The sequence below is a fragment of the Bos indicus genome, chromosome 11 (assembly GCF_029378745.1).
Source record: "Bos indicus isolate NIAB-ARS_2022 breed Sahiwal x Tharparkar chromosome 11, NIAB-ARS_B.indTharparkar_mat_pri_1.0, whole genome shotgun sequence".
Classification (NCBI taxonomy): Eukaryota; Metazoa; Chordata; class Mammalia; order Artiodactyla; family Bovidae; genus Bos; species Bos indicus.
Window position 1 is genome coordinate 92,268,344 of NC_091770.1, and position 19,413 is coordinate 92,287,756.

Here is a 19,413-nt window from a genome sequence, read left to right on the forward strand (position 1 = left end):
TCCATTCACTCAGCTGCTCCCCTCTCTGTGGCTCAACCCCACCCCCCGGAGGCCACATGGGGGGCCTGTCCTCTAGGGAGGGGGCAGGCGGAGGACTGAAAAGCCCTGCAGGCTGCTGGACCCAGAGCCGAGCTGTTGTGGGATGAGAAAGGCTAACGTTAGGTCGGATAAGTGCACCCTGACGCATGCGTGCACACAGCACGCTTCCTTACGATGTATCCTTTTTGTTTTCACATTTTAAAATCTCTCATATAACAGCCTGTGGTGTGTCATAATTTAATTGCTATTTTTTTCTTTCTTGCTGGTGCATAAAACAATGCTGTACCTTACAATCGATGATGATTCAGAATCAACAGAGAATAGTATATATACAGCTTAGCTATTGATTATGGTAGTCCTACCAGTCCACTCTTTTCTTTCAAACCTGAAGGACTTTATGGAAACAGAACCCAGTGACCCTCCATGTCCCCTGCGTCCCAGCCATCCTTCCACACGCCTGCAGTTTTATGTCCTTTTACTGCCCTGTTTCAGCACGTTACCTTGTGCCCCTCTGCCCACGTGCCAGCCGCTGGAGAAGTAGACAAGTTCTCTTCCCCAGGGAGCTCAGTCTATAGGGGAGACGGATGTTTGATTCATTTGTTCATCCATCCATTCATTCATTCAACCATCCTGACGGCATGCTTGCTGTGTGCCAGGTACCGTTCTTGACACTGGGGTCAAGTGAGAGGAGCTGGCCGAGACAGCGGCAGGTGGATAAAGCCCTTGACCTTATGAGCTGACATTCTTGTGTTGGAGCTATGTGCTGTGAAAGAGAAAAGTAGACTGCTGTGAGAGAGAAAACTAGGAGGGTTTCCTTGAGGCGGTGTGGTTTTCAAGTTATACTTGAGCTGAAGTCCAAGGAATGAAGAGCCAGTCCTCTGGGGATCAGGGGAAAGGAGGTTTTGATGGAGGAAACAGAGAGGTCACAGGCCAGGCTGTCGCTGTATCATGTGACATGGGGTTTAAGGTGAGGTGGGAGTGGATATCCCCTGGGACTCTTGAAGGGTCCTTGGAAATTGAGCAGGCAGGGACAGTGAGAGAAGGAGTTCCAGGTAGGGAGGACAGCAGTTGCAAAGGCATGGAGGCATGCTAGAAATTGACATGTTTATGCAACGGTGAAATGCTTGCTGGGACTGGAGTTGAGGGGTCCAGAGGTCACGGTAGGAGGTGAGGCTGGGAAGCTGGATCAGGTCTGGGTCGAGTGCAGCCTCAAGTCCCCAGCTAAAGGGATGGGACTTTCCTCAGAGCCACCAATTCTTCCGCCTGTCTGTGTGTCATAAAAACGCTCTCAAAATATTCTTGGATCCCTTCAAGATTTCCGTGCAATGGGCCAGGGGTGGGGCCTGGATATCTGCATTTTTAATAGGCTCATATAAAAGGCAGTTCTGAGCCCCAGGCTCTGGGTCAGATCAGCTTCTGAAAGGATTCCAGATTACCTCCCTGGGTGACCAGGGCCCTTAGGAGATGGTGTCCAGCCGCGGGGAGGACAGGAGGCTGGCACCTGGGAGACTCTGATGGAATCAGCTGGAACAGGCTGAGACCTGCTTTCTCCAGACCCCCCTGGGCCGTGGCCGCCAGGGCTGAGCCTTGGGGACGCCTTAGGGGATGATGACTAATCATCACGGCTCCCCTGCGCTATGTTCATCTCTTTTAATCCATGAGACAACCCTGAAGCTGATGCTTCAATCACCCCATTTTACAGATGAGAAAACTGAGGCTCAGAGAAGTGAAGTCCCTCACCCAGACTCCAACTGCTCACAATGTTGGAGCCAAGATTTGGACCCGGGTCTCCCTGACCCCGGTGCACGCGCATGTACTCCTCTGGCTGGACTGGAACCAGAGCAGGAGTACCCTTCCTCCACACCCTTCCAGAACCCCCTCAGCATCACTTTTTACCTGCTTCCCTTTCTTTTGCTGTTCTAATAGGTGTATCATCACACCTCGATGTTGCTGTAATTTGCAGCTCTTTAATTGCCAGCTAGGCTTGGCTTCTTTCCTGTCGTGGTATCTTCACTGTGTTTCCTGGTATGGAAAACTCCTGTGGCTCAGAGCCAGAGCCAGCGCCAGCCTTCTGAGCCACTGGGCCCCCAGACTCTTCATCCCGTGAGCTTAGGGTCTGCAGGATGGCAAGTGTGTTCTGCCATCACTTTAGCCACTTCTCACAGCAACCCTGAGGGCAGGGACCATTAGTGTCTGCATGTCATGGATGAGGGGACTGAGGCTCAGAGAGGTGAAGTCATTTGTCGGGCGTCACAGCTGCTGTGTGACAGAGCCAGGCACGGATACCAGGACTGCCGGGCATATACTGTTTGTGTCCTTTCCAGGACCAGGGCATATGCGCCTTGGTCCTTTTCTGTGTGCAGCAGTTAAGGAAAGGGGCGTGAGTCGAGTTTCTATCCTGGGCTGGTGCTTGGAGCTGAGAGGGTTTGAAGAGGAAGCTTGGAGGTGGGGATCTGCGTTCAAATTCCAGCTCTTGCGTGACCCACATGACCTCGTTAGTCGCTCATCCTTTCTGAGCCACGTGTCCTCGTCAGTAAAGTGTGGAATGACTGCTCTTTCTTGAAGGACTTGCCGGACCTTCATGTGTGCACATCAGCCCAGGTCTGACCCATGGTAGGTGCCTAACCCCTGTGCGTGCGTGTGCGTGCATGTGTGTGTGTGTGTGTCACTTCAGTCGTGTCTGACTCTTTGTAACCCCATGGACCACCAGGCTCCTCTGTCCATGGGATTCTCCAGGCAAGAATACTGGATTGAGTTGCCGTGCCCTCCTCCCAGGGATCTTCCTGACCCAGGGATAGAACCCATGTCTCTTGCATCTCCTGCATTGGCAGGTGGGTTCTTTACCACTAGTGCCAACTGGGAAGTCCATAGAAATGATGGTGGTGGTGGTTTAGTTGCTAAGCTGTGCCCAATTCTTTGCAACCCCATGTGACTATAGCCCATCAGGCTCCTCTGCCCATGGGATTTCCCAGGCAGGTATACTGAAGTGGGTTGCCGTTTCCTTCTCCAAGGGGTCTTCTTGACCCAGGGATCGGACCTGGGTCTCCTGCATTGCAGGTGGATTCTTTACTGATGAAGCCACCTACAAGCTGAACTGTGTTTCCTCTTTTGGCTCCAGAACAGTGAAGATCTGCGGAGGACAGGGTGCCTTGGGGAAGGTCAGAGGTGCACCTGGCCTGGGCCTTAGAGATGGACTTGACACGACCCTGTGCAGGACCGGAAGCACACCCTCTCCCCTGCAACCTGAACTCACCCCACCTGCTCGCACAGCCACATCCTCGTGCTCGCTGACTGCTGCTCTGTGTAGCCCCCAAGGGAACCTGGGGAACATGGTTTTGCCTGGAGGAGGCAGGGGAGATGCCACAGGATGTACTTGAGTAACTGTCGTCTTCGCTGCCAATTCAAACCCGGATGATGAGATGTCACCACCTCTCAACAGCAGTGCCCTTTGGCAGTGATGCAGTTTAATGGTGAACCCATGTCGGGATCTATAGGCCTCATTCTATCTACCTCCTCTCTGCAAACTGAGGCCGGGGAGGGGCTGGACTTGACCTGGGCACCACTCACCTGGGAGCGCTCCTGAGTCTGGGCTGTTTGCACCCCACATGCTGGCCCTCACCCCTTTTGTGAGTCAGCCTAGGACCAAAGTCGCCCCACAGGGGATCAGGGACCCAGTGTTGTTCGCATGTCTGTCTCTTGGAGATCATGTGACCCTGGGAGAGCCTCAGTTTACCCTTCTATAAAAGAGGGGGAGTGGATTTTGTAGTTTGGCCATACAAAAGGTGCTTAAACATTTTGATGTACTAAGGGAATGAGCCGTAAAGTCAGCAGACCTGGGACCGAGTCTCATGCCAGCATTGTGACCTAGGCAAGATATGGAACCTTTCGCCTGCCTGGTACAACTCCCTTCTCCCTACAAGGGGAGTTGGGGGTGGGGGCGCCATTTCTCCAGGTCACCCAGTGCCAGCTGGCCGTCCAGTCAGGACCCTGAGAGCTCTGTGGGGCCTTGGATGAGGGCAGGATGGGGAAGGAGCTGGGAACAGGGGACCAAATGGACCTCCTGCCCATCACTGGCCTCCAATTCTTGGGCTCCAAAGAGATGAAGAAGGAAACCCACTCCAGTATCCTTGTCTGGAAAATCTCATGGACAGTGGAGCCTGGTGGGCTGCAGTCCATGGGGTCACAAAGAGTCGGCCACGACTGAGCGACTAACACTAAAGAGATGGTGAGGCTGAGTTCAAGCGCCGCTCTGTCTTCTCAGCAGCGAATCCTGGAAACGAGAGAGGGTCAGAGGCAGGGACAGCAGGCAGGCAGCAAACTGGGATCTGCATAAGCTGTTGGGTTGGGTCCAGGAGCTCTGTGTGGACCTACTCCTCACCCCGAAGCCCCAGGACCCTCAGCAGCAGCAGCAGGCTGTCCCCACTCACTGGCCACCCCATGTATGAGAAATTCATGGTGTGATTGGAGGGTAAGGAGATGGGGACTGCTACCGGTCTCCCTGTGTGTCCCTTCAGCCCACCACCCTGGGCAGACCTCACCTCCCCCTGGTGTGGGCTGGGTCCTTCCTCCCTCCTTCCTTTGCCCCCATCCCTCCCACCGACCTTGAGGAGAGCTGGCAGGGCCTGGGTGTGGGAGGTGGCAGAGGCGCTGGGAAACTTGACAGCCAATTGATTCCTCCTCGGGAAGTTGAAAGTGAAGAGTCGTGTTTGAAGGTTTAGCTGAAATTAGGTCTCAGGGCTATTTTTTGCGAGTTGGAGGAGAAGTGTCAGGGAGGGGAAGGCCCAGGGGGGCTGGCGGAAGCTGCAGATAAACTCAGTACCAGTTGATTGCAGATGCTTCGAGATGCGGGTCTTGGTTCCTTTCAACCACCCACTTTTACTGGATGCTCAAGTGTGTGCACCCTACGTGGTCCTGAAGCCGTGATGCTGGTGTGCCTGGGATGCTGTGAGAACCCAGAACAAGGGGCAGTTACCTCTTGTGGGCGAGGGTGGGGAAGAATTTCTCAAGGAGGGATCTTTGGGGCTGGGCTTTGAGGGATCTATAGGAGTTTGTCGGGAGCAAAAGGAGAAGAGTATTCCAGTTAGAGTGAGATCTAACTAAATAGGAACAAGCCAAAGGCTCTGTGTGATCAGATGATGTTGAATGAGTTGCAAATATGATGGAGAGGAGCCTGGAGAGAAAAGTGAGTGGGTAAGGGCTTTGGACTTTTCCCTACAAGACACAAGAGACAGAGGGGATGATGAGTGAGAGTGGATAGGGCAGGAGATCTCTGGGATGTGGATCTGAGGTTTCCTCACCTGCTCACCCCTCTTACCAAGGTTTCTCCAAACCATCCCCACATTTCAGCTGTCTTTCTTTCTCATATACAGAGAAACAGGTACAGGACCACAAACATGCAGGACTGTGCGTGACCCCCCTTAACACCATGGTGGAAAGGCTGTTGGAAATTATCTGATCCAACCCTTCCTTCTACAGAGCAGGGTCTGAGGCCCAGAGAGGGGAGGGTCCTTTTCTAAAGTCACACAGCAAGTCTGGAGCCGGGCGTGGGATGGAGCCCGGGTGTCTCTATTCCCCTGTCCTGTGTTCCTCCTGCCTTGCTCCCTCCTGCCCTCTCTTCCCTGCAGCCAGGCCCTTCCCCCGCCCCCGTCAGGTTTCCTGGGAGGAGGGGGCTGAATGGAATGAACTTTGTGCATCTGACTACCCGTCTGACTACCCTTGGGGGCCCCCAAGGGCTCTTCAGCACAGCACCTCCTCCTGGTCTGCCCGTCTGCCTCATTAGTGCCCTTTGTTGGCTAAGGCAACTCCCATGGACAGAAAAGCTGGTCAAACCCCCAGATCACAGGGGCCAGCTCTGTCCCTGCACAGATGGGGCAACTGAGACCCAGAGAAAGTAGGTTTGCCTGGAATACCTGCTGGGCCTCTCTCCATCACTCCAGGCTGAAGCATATTTACACGGGACATGTCTGTCTGTGTCTGCGGCCCCCAGACTGGTGGAGGGATGTCAGCTACAAAGCATGGCTGGCAGATAGGAGTGCTGGACCCCGGATTGGGTGCCCCAGCACCTCGTGGTACCAGAAATTTGCCTGTGAGTCTGATGTCCCTTGCTTTCTTGAGCCACGTGAGCTGGTGAGCTGGAGTCTTCTAACCCAGTGTCTGGCCATTGTTCTGCAGATGAGAGGGTTGGTGGAGAGAGCAGGCCCCATATCCTCAACCCTCCTCCTCCCATGTCTTTCATGGAGCCTAATTGTTATTAAACTGTTTAAACCCCAAAGGCAAATTACTATCATTTTGGTCTGTGTCCGTTTGGTCCGTGTCTGCCTTCCTACAGGAGGAATGCAGGAGATGGGAACATCATCAAAGACAGCCCAGGGTAGCCAGGGCTGGCCAGGACAGTCTGCAGGGTGGGAGTATGGGGTCAGGGGCTGTTTGAAGCTTTCTGACTCAAGGCCAGGCCAGCATCTGAGGCCTGGGACTATGGGCAGGCTGTGGTATTTGGTAGGGTTGGGAGGCTGCCTGCCCCATTAATAAACAAGAAGGCGGTTTCATCAGATCCATTTTACAGATCTGGAAAGTAAGTCTCAGGGAGAAGGGACTGGCCCAGGGTCCGCCAGCCCATGAGTGGTAGAGGTGGGAGTCAAGCTCTGGTCTGCGAGTCCTATTGTGGGTATGCACTAACTTACTTTCCTCCCTCCCTTCGCTGCCTTCCTTTTTTCTTTCTTTTAATAAATTTTTAACCAGCACCAACTATGTTTCAGGACTTCCCTGGTGGCTCAGATGGTAGAATCTGCCTGCAATGCAGGAGACGGGGTTTGATCCCTGGGTTGGGAAGATCCCCTGGAGAAGGGAATAGCAACCCACTCCATGGAGAACTCCATGGACAGAGGAGCCTGGTGGGCTATAGTCCACGGGGTCGCAAAGAGTCAGACACAACTTAGCAACTAACACTTTCAACTATGTTTCAGGGCCTGTGTGGGGCATTGACACACGCAGGAGTAAAAGGTAGTTTCTCCCTGCAGACATACAGGGTTTGCTTGCCTAACAGGCAGGGTTAACTGGGGCTTCATGAAGTCATTTCTGGGCAGGTGAGGAGAAAGGACTGGCAGCCAGGACGGCCCCTCTGAAGGCTGAGAGATGGGAAATATTTGAGCAAGTGGTAGTGGGAACAGGGAACAATGTGAGGGGCTAAAGTGTGAGGGCGTGGCTGGAAAACAAGGATCAGCAGATCTATTGCAGCTCACAGAGCAAACAGGATGGGAGGCCATATTAATAGGAGTATGGAGTCCCCAGAGAGGGAGGTGAGGGTGGGCCAGAACTGGCCAGAGCAGATCTGGATGGAATGCTTGTGTCCTTCAGAGCAGCATACCTGACTCGGCTGAGAGAGTCTGGAGCCCCTGGTCTCGGCCCACTCTCCCCTTCCAGAGAGTCTGGAGTCCTGGCAGAACAGCAGTTCTGAGGGCCAGGGATTCCTGTGCCAGTTTACAGACGAAAAAAGAGAGGCTCAGAGTTGGAGACCTGGCCTGAGCGATCGCACAGAGGGAAGCCGTGGGGCTAAGATTCAAATCCTACCCCTCCCAAGTAGGCCTATGGGAAGAGTCAGTACTATGTCCCTAGGACGGAGATAGGAGGTGCGGGGGTTCCTGGTGAACAGAGGGAGAAAGATGCCCCCCAATAGCATCAGAGACCAGGACTGAAGTGGGGGATAGAGGATGGGGAGCAAGCAAGCTGCTTTTCTCATCCCTGCCCTCAGCATCTGAGCTTAGAATGCCCTTGCAGGGGTCCCTGAGGGCAGGGCTGGAAGGAAGAACTCACTTCAAGGAGACCTGGAATCTGCTGCCTCATTGCAAGAGGTGCTGGCTTGGGTGGGATGATGGAGAGGGGAATAAGGACAACCTCTGCCCACCCCCCACCCCTTTATGCCCGGGGGTCCTCCAGAAGTACTTCTAGGACGTCCCTGTAAGGTCCTGCACTTGAGCCTGTTGGGCAACAAGGAGCTGGATAAACTGGTCCCCACTAAGGTGTCAGTGGCTGACTCCCTCTGTCCCTGTGTCAAAGGTTCCTTGCACAAAAGGAGACTTATCAGTTGGATGTTTGAGTCACTCACAGTGGAGTGTCAGGCTCTCTGTGATTGGCAAGTGAGATGTTATTGGGGGGCGTCTTTCTCCCTCTCTTCACCAGGAGCCCCCCTCCTCCCCCTACCTCCTGGGGTCCTCCGTCCTGGGGACATAGTACTGACTCTTCCCATAGGTCTACTTGGGAGGGATAGGATTTGAATCTTAGCCCCACGGATTCCCTCTGTGGGATCGCTCAGGCCAGGTCTCCAACTCTGAGCCTCTCTTTTTTCATCTGTAAACTGGCACAGGAACCCCTGGCTCTCAGGGCTGCTGTTCAGCCAACAATCTCACACCAAATCTCAGAAAGCCCCGATTGCTGGCAGGCGGGGCTCACCGCCCCCACCCCTTTCCTAGAGCCTCTGGTCCTCCCTGCCCCACGCCTCCTCCTGAAACAACATTGTTCACACAGAGCTCCCAGGCCTCCGCTCTGAGACCAGGAGGTTGAGAGGGGGCAGGGTGCAGGGGTCCCCAAGAGACCAGAGACCAAATTCCCAGGTGGTGAGTACAGATGGAAGGAGTCGGAGGTGTCCGCGCAGGGCACCTTCTGCCCAGTTGGGGGCAGCAGAGGGCAGCGAGTAGCTGCCTGGGCAGTAACTCCCAAAGGAGAGTGGAAGTCTGGGGATGTTTTGTGTGGCCCCCACTTTGGGGCCACGGGGTCCAGCGACACAGCCTGCGGAGCCTACTGCCGGTTGGACAGAACAGCTCCAAACAGGAGTGCCCGTGGGCAGCTGGGTCTGGCACCGTTGGCTGAGCTGACCGGACTATGTTGACCAGAGAGCTTTAGGACCTGTGAAAGGGGACCTTCATCAGGGACATGGAGAGGGCAAGGTCTGGGGCCCAGGCAGCCTTCCAGCAAGAGGGTCCCGTGTGCAGATGGGTGTGCAGTGTGTCTGCGCTGTGGTCACCAGGCTGGACTAATAGACACTCCATCATGGGTGTCCTCTGACAAAGTCCGGTCCACCTGGGTGTGAATCCCAGCTCCTTACTGTCTGCATAAGGAGGGGGGCGTGGTCATAAAGGCTGTTTTACGCAGTTCTCTGGGTCAGGCCTTCCCCTGAGCCCTCACTGGGTATCATCTGATGATACCATGAGGCACATAACACAAATCCCTTTTTTTTTTTTAAGTGACAAAACCAAAGCAGACAGAGAGTGAAGGACTTGCTGAAGCTTGCTCAGCTCGTGAGCCTGGACAATGAAGGTCTTGCAGAGCCTGGCCCACAACACACAGCCCAGTCTCTGCCGGCCAGTTTGCTAGTCCTTCCATCTTATAGATGAGAACACTGAGGCTCAGAGAGAGGAGGTGTGCTGTCCCAGGTCACACAGCATATCAGGGATGGAGCTGGCATTTGATCTCATCATGTCCCGCCCGTCTGTAGCTGCTCTGGCCACCCCCTCTACCCCTCCATGTCAGAAGGGACGTGAGCAGGGCAGACACCCTGGGGTGGGAGGAAACTGCTCCCCTCTTCCCACCCCAACATATGGCCCCTGAAAGCCTTCCCCTCTCTTAGGGAACCCAGGAAACTGGGAGTGGGGGGCCAGAGCTCAGATGCCTCCTCCCAACCCCATATAGAAATGAAGTGATTGCCTCTGTCACACCAAGTGGCATTTGGGTTGGATCACAGACATAATTATATCTGAGTCTTCGGGTGGGAATTGTTCCCAAGCCAGGAGGCCCTCTTTGGAAGTGGCGGCAATGACATCTGTTTCCGACACAAGGCCCTGCCGGGGGATGAGTAAGTTTTCTCGTGGAATTGCTTAAGGAACATCTAAAACGAGCCATGATTGTTCCTGCCCCCCTCCAGCGCCATCAATGGCTGCCAGGAGGGGTGATCTGGCTCCCCGCCGGCATCGAGGCCCCCAGGCCTGTCCCAGGGTCCGTGCCTCTATGCAGGCTGGCCCTTCTGCCCATGGTTCCTCCCCATTTCTCTTCCTTGAAAGCTCCTTCCCTCCCCCGTACCCACCCCCACTGTGGTTCCTGCAGGCATCCCCACCCCAGGCTCTCGAACGCAGATGCTGTGCCTTCACCATCCACCAGAGAGAGTGTTGACTTTCTTAAGGGCAGTGGCTATTTCTGATTTCTCTGAGCCCCGGGCACGGGGGCAGGGCCTCACCTGTGGCAGACACCGGAGGGGCTGGTGGGATGAAGATGTGTGAACGATGAGAGGAGTGAATGCATCCAGTGAGTGAGTGTGGGGTGAGGGGAGCGGGTGAGCTAACAACCCCTGGCTCCTGATGGTCCACTGCGTCTCCGAGGCCCAGTGGCCAACCACTTGGAAGGGGATCAGGACAGGCCACCTGGACCACTGCAGTCTTGCCTTGAAATTGACCTTGCCTCCGCTGCATGGGTTCCCATGATCCCTCAAGGGCAGGCGCCCAGGTGTGCCTGGCCTGTAGATGGTAAATCAACCCAGAAAGAGAAATAGCCTATAAAATCCTCTCCCTAAATGGTGCGTTTTGTATCCTGTAGTGAAAAGTGCTTTTAAACGCACTGCTCGCTCAGGTGGATTTATGGGGCTGCCCCCTGCTTCTTGCCTCCCCCTCCCGCTGTGTGGCCTTTGGGAGCACCCTGAGGTCCTGGTACTCCCTGGTGGCTTGTGGTCCAGGGAGAAATAGGATAGCTCCTCTTCCTGGCCTTGATGCTCCAGGGCTAGCCCTGGCCAGCAAGGTGCCTGGGAGCGGGGCAGGGTGAGGCCATCTTACCCAACAGAAGCTCCCTATGGCCCAGCAGGGCCTGAACTTCCACCATGAGCATCCTTCCTTCAGGCAAGCTGTTGTCTCCAGAAGGTCCCCCTTGCAAATGGGTCACCAGGGAGGGGAAAGATGGCATGCCTAAGCTGGAAAGGGATTTAGAGATCAGCTAGGCCATCTCCTCATTTTACAGATAGGGAAACTGAGTCACAGAGAGGCTAAGTTGCTTGCTTAGAGCCTCATACTGCAGTAATGGAATGATGGAAGGACTTGAGCTTGGGGGCAGACTACCTGGGTGGAACCCAGCTCTGCCACTTCCTGGCTGTGCAATCTTGTGCAAGTAGCTTAACATCTCTGAGCCCCCATTTTATTATCTGCACACTGGGCTATGAGAATTAGGGTAAGTCATGTAAAGCTTTGATATAGTGCCTGAAGCTGCGACAGAGCTTAATAAATGCATCTGGCTTACTCTTATTAATGCATTGGAATAGTTCTTGTTACCGTTAATTACAGAGCGGGGTTTTGAATCCAGATTTCTTGTCTCTGCGCATGGTTTTCTTGCTACTCCTGCCAGGAAGCCTCTGTTGAGAGCATTCTCTCACACAGAGCACACAGAGCACAGGACAGAGACGTGCTGATGGGGAGAAGCAATGAGTCACCCCAGGAAGACTGGCCTGGTGCCAGGGCCTCAGTGACGGGGCCGGTAGGGATGCAGAGGGAGAGAGTAGAGAGCCTGCTGCAGGGGTGTGGCTCCCAGAGGGAGCTGGTTTTACTGAAGCCATGTGGCCTCGAGCTGGACTCACCCTGAGGTCAGGGCTGGCTGAGGGCTTAAAGAGCTGATGAAGTGTATATGGCTGTCCAGATCTCTGGGGTGGGCTCATGGGGCAGTGAGTCACTCCTGGCTGCTCTGGGTTATCAAGTTCTTGCTTGAGACGGTAGGAATGAGTGTCTGGTCTCTGGTCACTGACGTCGCTCAGTCCTGGGCACTGGCAGGTACTGGGATGGCCTCTCTGATGTCCTCATTTCCCCCTCCCACCTTCCCAACTGCATACCCCCTCCTCTATACTCTCAGGGTTTCTAAGGGCCCCCCTCGACCTGGGCATCCTCTGCATTGGGGAGGGGGTGTGTAACTTGGAGGTCAGAAGACCTGTGATCACGCCAGGGCCTTCGAAGCCAGTCAGACCTGCTGCTGTCCTACCTCAGCTCTGTTGCCTGTACTGGGATTCTGCCTGGAATACCCCTTATATGGCTGCTCTGCCCCCAGATGATCTCAGCAAGCCCAACTGCTGCCTCACTTTCAGTGTTACTATTATGCCCTCAAAACCTGCCTCCTCCAGCAAGTCCACTCATATTGACCCCAAGTGGACTCCCTTAAAAAGCCTCTCAGAGCACATTCTCTGTCTGCCTTTCTCTTTTTTCTTTTATATCATAAATACTTGTTCATTCATTCAGGAAGTATATATTGAATACCTGCCAGGTGTCCAGCACTGGGGACCCAAGCCACGATGGCCCCCATAATTCTGTAGGGGAGGGAAGTCTGAAACAGACGTATAACTACAACTGTGATTGGTCTGCAGGGAGATCTTGTTCAATGTGAGGGCATCGGGGAGGCCCCTGAGAAGGCTGAGGAGAGACTGAAGGGTGTGCAGGGCCCACTGGGCAGAGGGGGCCTCTGTTCTGGGCAGTGGCAACAGCCTGTGCCAAGGCCCTGTGGCAGGAGCCCTGCCTGAAGCCCCTGGGATCCGAGCAGGGAGAGATCCTGAGGGGCCTCGGGCCTCACCAGGCAGCTAGGCCTTCACCTCAGGTGCCCTGGGGAACTGTGGAAGGAAGTGCAGCTGGTCCGCAGCATGATCTCATCTGTTTTTCGAAGGGTCCCTCTGGATGCTCTTGGAGAATGAACAGGGGGAGGGTGGCAGGGTTGGAGGCGGCCAAAGCAGCCAGGAGGCTCCTGTGGGTGCCTAGGAATGGCCTGGGCCACCTCTCCAGCTGGACGGAGGGGCCTTTGAGGGCAGAGAGCCAGCTTTTATTGGGGTGCAGGGAAGTGGACCAGCCCCCTTCTCCATCACAGGAGCTCTGGGTCCTAGAGATTGCTCTGTGAGCTGCTGCCCTCTGTTTCCTTCTGGCTAATCGCTGGGCTGGCCCCTGGGAGCTGAACAAAGTCTGAGCAATAAAAACAACGACAGTGACAGTCTGATGACAGGAGCTAATATTTCTGCCATGTGCCGGGAAATGGGACCCCAGTCCATGGGGTCGAAAAGAGTTGGACACGGCTGAGCTACTTCACTTTCACTTTTCACTTTCATGCATTGGAGAAGGAAATGGCAACCCACTCCAGTGTTCTTGCCTGAAGAATCCCAGGGACGGGGGAGCCTGGTGGGCTGCCATCTCTGGGGTCGCACAGAGTCGGACACGACTGAAGCAACTTAGCAGCAGCAGCAGCAGTTCCCAGGGGAGGCGGCCAGGAAGGCCTGGCAGCTTGCTGAGGGCAGAGCCCCCAGAGCCAGGAAAGAGGGCAGGAGGAATTGTGCATCTGAAGGATTGGGGCAAAGCCACAGAATTTGCTGGCGCTGCTAGTGCCAAGCATGGGAGAGCCCAGCTGTGGAAGGCAGCTGCTCTAGCTTCAAAGAATCATCAAATGTCAGCTCTAGAAAGGAGCATGGTGATCACCCAACCCAGGCCCTCGTAGTACAGATGGGAAGACTGAGGCCTGGAAAGAGGAAACCCAGGGAGCTGGACAGTTCTGAAGCATGCTGATGTTGCAAGAGCACTGGGCAAGGAGAAAGGGGAACCTCGGTTGGACCATGGTTCTGCCACTGCCCTGCTCGGTGACTCTGGGAAAGTCCCCCTGCTCTCTGGGTCTCAGGTGACTCTCTGTGTCATGTGGGCGTTGGCCTGGCTGGCAGCTGTGGGCCCTCCTGGCTGTCTCCCTGTTATCTTGGAAGCAGAACTTCTTAACCACCCCCGCCCCTCCCTGGAGCCTGTAGTCGGGTGGAGAGAGTGAGGTGCTCCTTTCAGCCTGCCAGAGCATCAGGTCTGCCTGCCAGCCTCCGGGAGCATGTCTCCTCCTCTGGGGCACAGAGAGATGGCAATGTCTAGGTGGAATTGTCCCCTCCCTTTCCTGTTTAGGAGAGTTTTGGGCATTTGCACAGAGCCTCAGAAAGAAATGGACAGACCTGCCTGTTCAGATGGCCTCCTCCTTTGAAGGATCTCTGTTTGATATGGCCACAAGGGAGAAGCTGGGCATGGGCTAGGGGACACCATGGGCTTCTGCCTCCATCCTGAGCACTGTCGCAGGTCAGGCCCACCCACCCATTGGCAGTGACTCAGAGTTGGTTTGTTAAAGGGGAGAAGGTGATGAAAGCTTACCTTCAGGATGCAGGACCAAATAGATGATGAAGTCGGGGGCTGCTCGAGCACCTACTATGTGCTATGCGTGGTGCTGAGTGCTTTACATTCAGGTGAGAAGTGGGCTGAGAGTCCAGTGGTGACCCGTGACTCCCAGGTGCCCAAGCGCTGTTGCTGGAATGCAAACCCATATACCACCCCCCCACCCCCGCCCTGCCAGATGCTGCCTCCTGGGTGGGGATGGATGCACCCATGAGGATGGGAGTGGGTGAGGCTCCCCTCTCTGAACCTCCAGATCCTCACCTGTGAGCCGCAGGTGACAGCCCTGCACTCAGGGAGAAGCCCACCTTCCCTCCTTTCCTCCCTTTCCCAGGCCCAGCATAGTGCCTTGGGTGTAGGGAGGAGGGGCTGAGCAGTCAACTTCTGTTCTGGCCTTTGACACTTGAGTGTGTGTGTGTGTGTGTAGCATGCATGTATGTGTAAGGGAATCCCTGCCCTGCACTCCTAGAGGCTAGATCTTTCCTGATTACTGTCCCAGCTCATCCACCTAACAGCTCTGCTACTCTCTGCAAGCAGCTTAAATTCTCTGAGCCTCTGCTTCCCCACTTGAAAACCCCAAACTTCCTGAATTCTGAAGCACATGTCCTCACGAAGATTCCCCATCAGAGGCATCTGGCCCTCCTAGGATCGCCTCCCCGGGATCCAGACAGGTTGTGTGAGTGCCCCGGGCAGAGCGACTTGGCAAAGCAGGAGCTCCATAACTGGTAACTGTATCATCATCATCACCATCATGTGGAATTGATTGAAATGGTGAACAAAGAAATCCTGTGTCTGGAATTCTGAAAGACCTTTGAGAAGGTCTCCCGGAACTTCCTGGAGAAGTGGGGTGCAGCGTAGGGGGACAGAGAACTGGAGTGTCAGAAATAGGGATGGGAGAGCAGCTAAGAACTCAGGTCCTGCCAGCCAGAGACCCCACGGGCCTGTCTGTCCTCCACTCCGGACTTTCTTGCCCTTTGGTCATTGACATGGATGGAAGCCCAAGGGGCTTGGAACATTGACGTGGATCAGTGGGAGGGTGGATGTCCACATAGACAGTGAGTTGTCACAGAGATGGGCAGAGGCTTTGAGGGCTGTCCACACCCAGTCACCAAAGGGTTGGGGGTAGTGACACCAGACAGCAGCTCGTGCTAAAGCCCCTGGGGCCATGGCTGACCTAAGCGTAAGGGAACAGGGCTGTGTTAGCAGAGGCAGAGCACCCCATCTGGGGAGGGGGCAGGCTTGGTCCCCGCGGACTGGGCAGGCACCTCGCTGAGCTTTAGACATCAGACCCTGGGCGAGTGAATGAAAGCTGAGGCCTCCACCGGAGCAGCCCCGCCTGGCCGGGCACTTTGAACCTTCAGAGTCTCTGTGAGGTTGCTTTAGAAGAAAGTGCGTGTTTAAAAGAGTTCAAAACTACCAAACCGAGCCATATTCTGTGTCTGCAGGATAATTCTGCAAGCACGTTCATTCATTCACTGGGCATGACACCAGCCCTGTCCTTGCTGTCACGTTGCTTTTAAGCTCCTCAGAGAGCCTAGACGGACTCCCGCCTGGGGTGGTCACGTACCTTCTCAGGGCAAAAACTGATGGTTGTATCAGAGCCAGCCTAGGGAATAATGATAATAAACCTGGCAACTACTGTGTTTAGTTGCTTAGTATTTACCATTTTACTGACGATAACTTATCTCATTTAATCTTTTCCTTGACCCTACAAGCAGGGTTTCCCAGGTGGCATTAGTGGTAAAGAACCCATTTGCCAATGCAGGAGACATAATAGATGGGGGTCTGATCCCTGGGTTGGGAAGATCCCCTGGAGGAGGGTATGGTAACCCACTCCAATATTCTTGCCTGGAGAATCCCATGGATGGAGGAGCCTAGCGGGCTATGGTCCATGGAGTCACAAAGAGTCAGACACATCTGAAGCAACTTAGCACGAATAGAGTAGGTATCATCCTTAACCCATTTCACAGGTAGGAACACTGGGGCTCAGAGAGGTCCAGTTATTTGCCCACGGCTTATTTGAACTCGGACTGGAACACAAGTGCTATGATAGGACTTCAGCTGGCCTGAGGGATGTGATCAGCTGGGCTAGAATATGTAGTCAGAGATGGCCTCCTGGAGAGGTAGATAAACCCAGGCCCTGGGGGTGTGAAAGGCTGGGGGCAGATTTTTGTTTGTCCTACTTCATCCTCCCTGCAGGCCCCACACATTTCTCAGAGAGGTGAGGGGCCTTGCGCAGCATCTTGCAGCCAGCGGTCTCTGGAGCTGGATTTGAACCCTATTTGTGGGCCTCTGGCTCCCAGCGCTCAGCCGTTGGATACTGTTAGTGCAGTGAGTTTCGAGTACCCTTTTTTACTGAAAGAAGGGCTGTGATTTGCCTACTGCCTCTCACTAAAGATCGACTTGGCTCTAGAACAAGATTTTCTGATTTGAAGACCAGTCAGTCCCTCTTTCTGAGTTCAAGCCTGCAGCTGCTTCCAGAAATCATGTCTTGGGGCCTGCCCATGAAAGGACGAGAAAAGGTCATCTCTCTTCATCCAGGGCTGGTGGGGAGCCACCCTTGTCCCTTCACTCCATGCAGGAGGTCAGTAGGCAAGCTGTGAGGCTGGACAGGGCAGGGAACTGGAGGCCAGAGTCTTTGATTACCCTTGCTGTGTGACCTTGGGAAAGACCCTTCCCCTCTCTGGGCCTTATTCACCCTTATAATACAGTCTTTTGGATCTGAGTCCCCTTGCAGCTGGGGCCTTCTGGGATGATGAGCATTTGTTCAACCTGCCATATGTAGAGCCCTGAGCTGGGTCCTCAGGGGGATTCAAGGTCCTCCAGGGTGGACATGTGTGGTGAGGTGGGGCTTAATGGGGGACTTCTCCATTCCCCCAAACAGTCACCCTCCCAGTGAATCTGAGCTCCCTGTCCTCTTCTTATTCTATATACTGCTCACCTCATAGTGTTCATGGTCTTGGTCATGGTGTCTAGCATGCAGTAGGCTCTTGACAGTGGTGAAATGAGTGAATGTTAGAGTTTGAGTCCGCAAGGTTATGATCAGTTTGGGTGGGTGCCGGGGGGTACATTCAGAATAGACTTCAAAGATGACAAGTAGTGCTTACCAGATGAGTATTAAGGGTAACCTTGATGGGTGAGGGTGGAAAGACAAAGTGATATGTGTCCCATTCAACCTCCTAGAAGGAAGAAAACTTTTTTTTAAACTCAGGAATAGGACAGAACTGTCTACATTGCTACATGATGAGCTACATAAAGTGTGAAACATGCTCCATGGTTCTTTGTACCACAAGAGTGTAAAAACTGTAAAATTTTCATCAGGGTGGAGAATGAAAACCAAGAAAAACTATAAATAAGCCCATTGGCAGAACTTGCCTGATGACAACACCTGCGAGAGAACACCTCCAAGTTAGCCAGGTACTTCCCCCTCCTCCGACACCTGGCAAGAGGCCAAGGTTGGGAGAGGCAAGAGCTTATTTGGAGGTGCAAGTCCCTGCTTTGTTGCTGTGTCTCCCAGAAAGCATGCTGTTCCCCTGGCCTGCCACCATTTGTGATACGTCTGCATCATGCCTTGTACTGTCTGTGGGTCACCCCTCTGGAAGAGGGTCCCTCACCCTCTAGTTGTTGACTGCAGGTGATTAGAGTACCTTGATGGGTAATACCAGACTGTAGAGGTGAGAGGCATTTGGACACCACTACCTGGGAAGGCCTAAATAAGATGGCATTTCAGCTGCGCCTTGAAGGATACGCAGAATTTTGACATGTGGCTACAGGAACTGGTCTTCTATGAACGGGAGAGATTGAGAAGGAGGGGAAAGTAGGGGCAGAAAGATCAGAAAAGGGTAAGCTTGAAGAAAGTGGGCAGAGGAGGGGGGTCCCATGGACATTAGGCAGGCCTGGAAGCTGTGTGTCCTTGGGTGAGTCGTTTCACCTCTCTGAGCAAGGTTTCTTCATTTGCAGAAAGGGATGTTACTCTGTCATTTCTCTTTGTGTGTGTGACCTGAGATGATGTGTGTAATCAACATTTGTCCTCATCACATCTAGGGTGCTAGGGTCAGGGAGATGGCCAGACCCAGCAAGGGCGTGGCCGACAGTAAATGTCCAACTCTCTCTCCAAACCAGAGAGAGCTGCCAAGCCTACCCTTTATTGTGTGATGGATGAAATGTGGTGTTCAGATTGTGTACAACGTTAACTTCTAAATGAGTTAATATCCCATTCCCTCTGTTCTTATATCACCTGGAAGTGAGGCTGGGGTAGGTGAGTCCCCAAAATCCCTACTGGACAACCTGACTCACAGGGAATCCCTCTTCCTTCAGTTTTCCCCTCCCTCCCTGCCTGAAGGTGCCAAGTCCAGAACACCCCAGGCTGTGGCCACTTCAGCCCCCAATCTACCCCGTCACCTCTAAAGGGAACGCTGGTTCAACCTGCTGTACTGCTTGCTGTCTCCTCCCTGTCTCTATTAGACCTGGAGCTCTGGGGCTGGGCTCAGCTTAGGCTCAGGTCTCAGAGTCCAGCGCAGCCTGGTAGATGGATGAATGGCTACATGAGGAGCCCGGCTGAGATCTGCCATACTCCTCCCAGGAGCTGAACCACCCACCCCCACCCCCCACTGCCCTGAGTCACGAATGGGCTAAGCAGCAGTCCCTCTAGAGAAGGTCCAGCCTCCCCCGAGAGGTGGCTCCAAATCTTGAAACCCGCAGTGTGGATACTCAGCAAACCCTTCAGCTCCTCCCTGAGCTAGATACTAGGTCACCCTGTCCCTAGGGGGGTTGCCCCTGCTGGGGTACAATGGTTCCAGGCAAAGGGGCCCCGAGGACCTGTGACAGTCACCTGCGAAAGGAAAGACGCCCGGGTTGGGGGTCCAGGTGACCAGGAGCTGCGCTGGCCGGCTGTTCCCCAGAGGACCCGACGCCTGCTCGTGGAGAGCCTTAGTTTCCCCCATCTGTACCAACAAGACTTAGAAGATTCACCTCTACCGGTGGAGGCAATCCCGGACCGGGACGGGGGCGTGGCCTCCTCCAGGTGGGTGGGGGGTGTGACCTCGTTACTCTTAAGAGGTGAGGGGGCTGCGGCCGCCGAGGGCCCCCCTAGGACCCCGCCCCTCTGCAGCCCCGCCCCCTCGGCCCCGGGGGCTCCCCCCGCCCCCGCGCCCCGGGGGGCTCGGGCATCCTCGGTCGCGGCCGGTGCGGC

At 54.5% G+C, this 19,413-nt stretch overlaps 1 protein-coding gene and 1 long non-coding RNA gene across 12 annotated transcripts in view; both read left to right on the top strand.

Moving 5' to 3' along the window:
* Positions 1-19,413, top strand: part of DAB2IP (DAB2 interacting protein) — a 212,022-nt gene that overhangs the window by 102,538 nt on the left and 90,071 nt on the right. Inside the window, exon 1 of one of the 11 annotated variants that reach the window (XM_070799196.1) lies at positions 17,576-19,245. The exons of the other annotated variants lie outside the window; for them this stretch is intronic. The gene's annotated coding sequence lies outside the window, so the exon portion shown is untranslated. Of the gene's footprint in view, positions 1-17,575; positions 19,246-19,413 lie in introns of those variants that run through there. 11 annotated transcript variants of the gene reach the window in all.
* LOC139185838 (uncharacterized) lies at positions 4-7,940 on the top strand. The gene is made up of 2 exons (XR_011569420.1): positions 4-2,870; positions 3,158-7,940. It is a non-coding gene; the product is annotated as an uncharacterized lncRNA (long non-coding RNA).